This window comes from Acanthaster planci, linkage group LG20 (assembly GCF_054643075.1).
Source record: "Acanthaster planci isolate LZ-2023a linkage group LG20, COTS_SCS, whole genome shotgun sequence".
Lineage (NCBI taxonomy): Eukaryota > Metazoa > Echinodermata > Asteroidea > Valvatida > Acanthasteridae > Acanthaster > Acanthaster planci.
The window spans coordinates 4,895,734-4,904,072 of record NC_141796.1 but is presented as its reverse complement, the minus strand read 5'-3'; the positions used below and the strand labels follow the sequence as shown (position 1 = coordinate 4,904,072).

The 8,339-nt window shown below is 40.2% G+C and overlaps 1 long non-coding RNA gene across 1 annotated transcript; it reads right to left on the bottom strand.

Moving 5' to 3' along the window:
- Positions 1-272: 272 nt before the first annotated feature.
- Positions 273-3,587, bottom strand: LOC147795860 (uncharacterized). Its single transcript, XR_015423545.1, has 2 exons — positions 2,967-3,587; positions 273-1,958 (listed from the first exon to the last, which is right to left on the bottom strand). It is a non-coding gene; the product is annotated as an uncharacterized LOC147795860 (long non-coding RNA).
- Between the last annotated feature and the right edge of the window lie 4,752 nt (positions 3,588-8,339).

Below are 8,339 nucleotides of genomic sequence, written 5' to 3'. Positions count from 1 at the left end.
ATGCACCTGAGATGACACGGCATTTCCATTACTTCATGTACATCAAGCAACGAAACAAGTGACAGAGGTGACATTCTTAGGAAAAGTTTAGGCACCTGCAGACTAACGCCTAACACCGCAATGTTTGACATGTATGCGATGCGCACGGACCACATAAAGTAAATCTTAGTTGGCTTCTATTCACATAAAGATTATACATTTTATGCATTGACATGATTATTATCACTGGGTGGCAGTTGCAAGCATAAAATGTGAGTATATTAAAAGCAGTGTTAGGAACATTTCTAATATACATTCAATCACATGATTTATTTCTTATTTATGCATGTAGTAGCTATAAAAGATCTGGATAAAATGTGGTATTTGAAATGGTACAGAACATGATTGATTAATATAACTACCACTTTGTATCTCAATTACAGACTTAAAAAAACAAACTTGGCACAAAATGCTCCAAACTGCCTGAAGAATCCAAGATAATGGATTATTTTCCTGTAGTGTTTCAATCCCAGTAGACATGAATCAAATGTAAGGCTGTAGGGAAACACACTTAGCTGGATTGCATTCGGTCACAAATGGGTTAAACCACAAGCAAATTTGACTGAATAAATTGGGTGACTGAGAGGTTAAAGTTGAAACAATCAGGTTTTTCAAACAAAAGTCGGCCGACCAGTGTTGGAAACTGACAAAAAATACTATACTTTTCTGGTGCTATTATTTTACAGGATCAAATTTTGAATGTAAATTTCCAACATTTCAATGAGGTACTACGTGAAATGACTGTAGTTTTGTTTGTAGTTTTGCTTGCCCATGTACATTCCCTTAACACTCCCAGTTAAATTAACAGTTGAAATTATCAGTTTCACTTGACGTATTCGATATAAAATATTACACAACTTCTCAAAAATTTTGAAACTTTTCAACACTTAACTTTTCATGAAACACTTATTAAAAAACTATTAGTTGGCATTGGTTAATATTTTCTCATTACTGAATATGGATGCCTTCCTCTTTGTTTGGAAGACCCTCTAAAATATTTTTAAATGTTATATACCCTTTCATTACATTATTTATTAGAAAATTTTAATTTGTCCAGTTAACTTGTTCTTGTTTTCTAAATGCGTAATGACAGACATGAATTATGAATTAGAAGAGATCAAGGTAGTGAGTCTTTCTGGCAAATTAAAACTGAATTGAAACCAAAATGAGGGTCAGTATAATTTGAGGGTTTGTCAGTGTCACAAAAGGGTAGGGATATGTCTCACAATAGTGTCCACCATTCCCACCAAACATTCAACTGACAAGTTGTGGCTGTTTAAATGTCACGTTAACCATAAAGCAAACCACTGCACAGAAACCCAAAACAGGTTTTAAGTATCTTGTTTTGTGTTCATGGAAATGCATTTGTCACAGATGAGAAATACACCTAACATCCATTCCCCTGAAAAAAATCTCTGCATTTCAATGTTGATTTTTCTGTGTCCAATTCAGTTTCATATTGCATGAAATCCTCACACTTAATACAGAAGCAAATGTTGTAATCACAATTTGCCAACACGAAAAAATCTGTTAAAAGTCATGCACTGAGTCTCTCCTGATTGACATGCAACTTTGGAAAAAGTCGTTTATCTAACGATAAAGATCTGACCCTGCTACCTGTATGGTCAATCCTAATTAACAGTATAGGTTACTCCAGACTTTGGCATGTCTTTCACCATTCTGCCTAGCAGAAAATGCTGCAGGAATTTGAGCATGACGGAGTATCCATGTGGATATTCGAAGTCAAGGATGTAGTATCCACCCAGTAAAGTGAGTATCCTCCGCTTGACTGGTTTTTGTCCATACACTTCAACCATGGTTCTTTGAAAGCTTACAACGTGTGCTCCAGTTGGTACCTTGTCGTCCATGCTGATCACGAGGGTCGGGGAATTTTGTGTGTTGTCAATTTTCTCACCAACCTGCGTTATTACCAAGAAAATTAATTTATGAAATGTGCATTTGGATTGTCAAGCAGTTTACAGGGAATTTTTTTACTGTCCACTGTTGTCAGCACAGCCACTTTGGTTTCAGCAAACAAACACCTGTATAGACACCCATATTGCTTCCTCAACTATGGAACAAGAAGGTGTGGGATTTTTTCCATCCTATGCAAATTGTGTTGCTCATCATAGGTATGAAACAGTTTACTCAAAAGAGAAACTGTCGCACTTGATTTACATTTAATCTAATTCTATTGAAGAAAATGTGTAAAGATCTGTATTTCATGTAACAAATATCAAGTGGCTTTAAATTATGAAATCAGAGGAAAATTATTGCATGAAAAAATCTACACTTTTCCAGTTCCTTCTGTTTGAAATCCCCCTGCTTGTCAAGGAAAATGCGTGCGTAATGACAATGAACATATGCAGAGAATTTTGAGAAACTTAAAAGGAAATGGAACAATAAAATAAAGGGGGATGGCTCACAAAATTACAAATGTAAACTTGTAATAATAGCTGTCCTATTTCATTCTGTGCCACTCTGTATTTGAACAGCCTCCTGAGAAATTCAGCGCGGGATCTATAATGAACAATTTGTTACAGGGAACAATTATAAGCCCCCCCCCAAAAAAAAATACTTTCTACAGCGGTGGCCACATACAATGGAGGGGGCCTCAACCCGGGCAACCTAGCCTACATATACTTGTTTATAAACGACCTGTGTCGTTTATCCTTCGACAGAAGGTGTTTAACAAACGTTTGGGCTCATACCTACCAATATCTGATCTAGGCTAGGTCTATACATGGGAACAGTTCCATTCTTTCCCTGCATGACCTTTGCATACGTGCGGCCGTGCACGGGTAAACATAGCGTTGGGATCGGTCATAAGACCTAACGTTAGGGTCACAGTGAATCCCAGCAAGTAAAATCTATTTCTCCCACAGTAAGAAACAGTTGAAACTAATGCAAACTGCTTGAATACTTACTCTCAGATTTCTCGATGACATCATCGGACATGTCCTGTTCCCGACGGAAAGCACACAATTCTTCTGTTGTCTTCGTCTTCAGTTCTCCGATCAACGACGCCATGTCACTCGCATGTGTGCAATCGTGTCAACAACATACAAACGGCCGCCGGTGCATGTAGTATGCTATAACGTACATGAACGTACGTGTACATACGCGCCCGCGTACCTGTGTCATATTTCATGCCATGACTGTTTTTCATACGCAGCAGGAAAAATAATCCGGTTAAAGGCTATACTCTTGAAATACAAAACGGCACTTTGTTACTTGGCAAAAGAAACGAACAGTCTAGAGCCTCCTTCACATGACCAATGCAAGATGGATTTATATGAAAAATACTGGACTAGAAAGTACTAATAAAAGGGGAAAAAAGTATAAATTAATACGCGAAGTGTTTCCTGTCACGTGATCAAAAGGGCGGCACGTGATACATCAGGCGTCTCAGGTGATGAAATTCCCCCACTTTAGCCTTTGATGATGTGCCCTGCTGCTGAGGTTAGGCTTGGGCTAATCGCTGCTCATAATGAAGATGGCTTGCCAAAATACAGCTCAGCTTTTCTTCGGTGGGCTAATAAATGAGGGTTCACCGGCCGCGATCGCCGCAGTGGAGAAATGTGTAGTGTTACTTGCACAATATTATTCTTTATCAATTCCGGTGCATAATTAACCATTCAAGAGCTGGAAATACGTGCCCCATTAGGTAAGAGCAGACTCACTAGCTACAGGCATCGAACCACTGCTTCATGTGTAGTAAACCAAGTCTTGTAGTTGTTAAGTATCACGTACCTTGTTTTATTACTTAGACAATTTAAGAGCATCATGGATGTATGGGTGGCATATTCACTTAAGGTTCTAAATCCTATTGTTTCCAACACATGCAAAGCCAAAGCCACAGGCAGGGACGTCGGCACGTCGAGTTATAAAACATATTATGTTTACCAGGTAGGCCTACGCATTACGTACATGTATGAACATATACTGGTGCCTCATGTTAGATCAAATTCACTACAGGTAACTAATATGCTTCAAGTACGTTGGTGCTGCAGTGCTTCAAGCATATGAATCCCATCATGTGTCAATTGCTACTTTTCAGGTGCAGCGAGTTTATACTGGTGCACTTCTGGTACCTACAAGAGTGCTTCAAGCATGTTATGTGCCATTGAATGAACCTCAGGTGTCAACATATTGCCACTTGAACGATTCAGGTGCAGCAAGTTTATATTGGTGCGCAAATACAGGTGCATGAGATTAGATCAAATACACTTCAGGTAACTAAAAATGTGCTTCAAGCACGTTAGGTGCCATTGAATGAACCTCAGGTGTCAATATATTGCCACTTGAACGATTGAGGTGCAGTGAGTTTATATTGGTGCGCAAATACAGGTACATGAAATAAGATCAGATGCACTTCTGGTACCTACAAGAGTGCTTCAAGCATGTTATGTGCCATTGAATGAACCTCAAGTGTCAACATATTGCCACTTGAACGATTCAGGTTCAGCAAGTTTATATTGGTGCGCAAATACAGGTGCATGAGATTAGATCAAATGCACTACAGGTAATCAAAAATGTGCTTCAAGCACGTTAGGTGCCATTGAATGAACCTCAGGTGTCAACATATTGCCACTTGAACGATTCAGGTGCAGCAAGTTTATATTGGTGCGCAAATACAGGTGCATGAGATTAGATCAAATGCACTTCAGGTAACTAAAAATGTGCTTCAAGCACGTTAGGTGCCATTGAATGAACCTCAGGTGTCAATATATTGCCACTTGAACGAATGAGGTGTAGTGAGTTTATGTTGGTGCCCAAATGCAGGTGCATGAGGTGAGGTCAAATGCACTTCAGGTACCTAAAAGTGTGATTCAAGCACATTAGGTGCCACTGAATAAACCTCAGGTGTCAATATATTGCCACTTGAACGATTGAGGTGCAGTGAGTTTATATTGGTGCCAAAATGCAGGTGCATGAGGTGAGATCAAATGCACTTCAGGGACCTAAAAGTGTGCTTCAAGCACGTTAGGTGCCATTGAATGGACCACTGGAACGATTCAGGTGCAGCGAGTTTATGCTGGTGAGGACGTATAGGTGCATGAGGTGAGATCAAATGCACTTCAGGCACTAAAAGTATGCTTCAAGCATTTGAAGTGTTTTGGTTGAAATGTTTACTTTCACCTCACATGAGTCAGGTGTCCGCATGTTCTCACTTAATCGCCTCAAGTGCAATAAGTACTAAGTCACATGCACATGCAAGTGCACGAAGTGCGTGCAATTTGTACAGTGAAGAGACGCATAGGAAAAACTTACTCAGATTTCCTGAATTTATTCTGAATTAGCCGTAGAACTCAGGAGGAAGCACAGTACATTTAACAAATTTCCGAAATCTGGGAACCCCATATCAACCAATCCCCTTTTATCCTACTGTGTCCTGAAAGTTACTCATACAAAGTGTGACAACCATGAGTTTTGCTTGTCAAAAGAAGTTATTTTGGTTTTACCCATGAAGCTAACGTTTAGTTGATGTGTTATATATACTTAGTGTTTGTGAAGGTAAGCCCAACAGTGTAGTGCTGAAACAGTCACTATCCCAATATACCATCACATCATGAAAACGAAGCCCGTCATGAACTGATGCTGAATCATTCAAGCGGGATAGCTGTCGCTGTCATATTGCAACTGGACAAATTATAGATCCGGGAAGACGCGGCTCACCTGGCAGGGGGAAGGGGGCAAGTTGTCACGCCTCAGCCGTGGAATGCGTAGCCCCTGTAGCCGGCGACAGTGGGTTTGTCTCGCCTACTAAATCCTGAATTGGGCACGGATTTACTTCTGAAGATTCTTGGCACCTTGGCTTTCCGGCTCCGCGTCCGTGTTCCTCAGAAAGCAAGTACACAAAGCAGAATAGGAAATACACGTTCAGGGCTTTGACCTATGAGCATGAGAAGTAATATGAAAGAAACTAATTTCTCAAATTAAAATAAAAATTAGGATGACTTAATAGGATAGAAGACAGAGTTATTCTACTCAAATAATTGGAAGTGGTGATAATTTCATCAAAAACATAAAATGGTGTTTGTCTCAGCCCCTACGATAGACAGGGCCTATATGTATATATTATTTTAGATGTTAGAAAAGAAATCTCCATTTCTAGTTAACCATTTCCAGCTCTAGTTTTCGCCTACTAACTTTCAGTGTGTTGGCTTTTCTGCATTAAAGTGACACGCAGGCAAGCGGACCCCTTGCCACTTTTTGTCAGGCTGTTCTGGCACTAATGGCAAACTGTAGATATTATGCCAAAGATTCCTTTGAAAAATGAGCTGCTTTTAATCTGTTCTTCACGGTGGCGTATCCACGGGGGCCTGAGAGGCTCGTGCCCCACAAATTCCCAGTGCCCCCTCCCCAGGTGCCCCCAACCAGTAAAATCCTAGCTAAGTTACTGGTTTACGATCTTTCTACAGAGGTTCTTCCTGTTATTGTTTGATGGGGGACCCAGCAATGAGTCTTGTACAGCCTCAAAGTCGCCGCTGTTTCCTTTTCAAGCTGTTTAGCTAAGCTCCATTCTTCATTATGTATGGTTTAATAGTTTTCTACTTATTGTTTCCTATAGTTATTCAATTTTTGACTTGATGGTCTCTATGGCGTTGAAGCTGTTACTGGGGAGTTATTTCAAAATATTCATGGGAATATTAAACATTGGAACCTCTTTAACAGAGTGAACGAAATTATCTTACATACATACATATATACATATATAAAAAACATGGACGGATATATATAAAAACATGGACGTGCCTTCTTTCGGTGAAATACCCATGAGTCAGAGTGGTGATCGCCATTGACAAATAGCGGTCGATTTGCGTGATCACTTGTCACACCCATCATCCAGCGAGGAGCGCACGCAAATTACTTAATTCCTGTGAAGGAACAATCTGTCCATGGCAATCGTCTTATCTTAGCCTGGCCTGATCACGTCGCGACCCAACGGAGTGGTTTTACAGGGAGTCGCCTCTGCTTTGCACAAGGGGGGTCCCAATGATCGTAGAAAGGGTTGATTAAAAAGGAAAATCTTTAAACTTCAGTTCCAAGGCTTTTCTTTGCAAAATAAGAGTTGAGCCCTAAAAGGGGCCGAAGTTGAATCCGATACTTTCGCACACTCACCCACAGCCATAAATACACACTGTCTGTCAATTTTATATCAGCCTTAAAGCCTTGAATAAGGGTGACGTCTTAAGCTTGTTTGAGCACCACGTTTTTCGCGAAGCGTGAAATTTATGACGCAGGTGCCGAAATATCTCACCCTTTTCCTTGCCTTCACAGAAAAGTACTGTTTGAATGCTTTGCCAGAGTTGGCTGAAGATCAGCAAACACTTTATACAGTCAGCCCATACTTCAATGGCTGAAAATCCGCTTCCACCGAAAGTGCAAAAAGAGATTTGGGGCTGAATGAAATGCACACCAGTACTCATTGACCGTACTGCGCATGACTTTGTGCGTAGAACAATGACTACTTATACAGGAGGCTGAGGCTCCATTCCAGGATTTCATGAAGTACATAATTCCATACGGCACTGCTTTGTTTTATTATCCCGTTGGATATGAATTTAATTACCGTCTGTTTCCTGTATATGGCCTTTGAGAAGTTTACAACTAAACTTGATCTTGATATGTCCATGCATTATTTTAACAGGTAGGCCTAATCGTTAGATACCTCGATTGAAAGATTACTCGTATTCATGTGCCTACGGTCGAGAGGTTTCCCTGTAGACCGTCTTAACCCTTCATTATTTCGATTGCCCTGAATTACGTGAAGGGCGAAGGAGGAGAAGAGAAAAAAAGAGTGGCGGGAAATACTGAGATGATGTTACAGAGATGATGAGACGAGATGATGTTGATGTTACAATGCTACACCCTAAAAAGCAAATCAAACCAAGACGAAAGTAGCGGTGTAAAAATAAATACCCAAAAGTTAATTAAATTATCTTTCCCCGGCATGGCATGGAGTGTTAGGCTTTGTGTAATCAATAGGTCGTGTGGAAGGAAGGTTGCTGTAGTCTGCGAATGCTTTGGGAACACCTCTCACAACGGTGTTGCCCACCAATTTAAGGTGAGCGAAAGGAAAGCCTAGATCAATACACTTTCTATATACGAAAGCTATTTATAGCGTCGGCGTCTGTATCCAGGCATTTTTTGTTTTTCTTTACTTCAAACACTAGTGCGTTTATGGGGGAAAGGGCGTAGCATGGTTATCATAAACAAACTATAGTCTCTTCAACAAAACCTTATCTATCTCCCACTCCCCAGTTTTTAATTCAATTTGGAAACAACCGGACGAC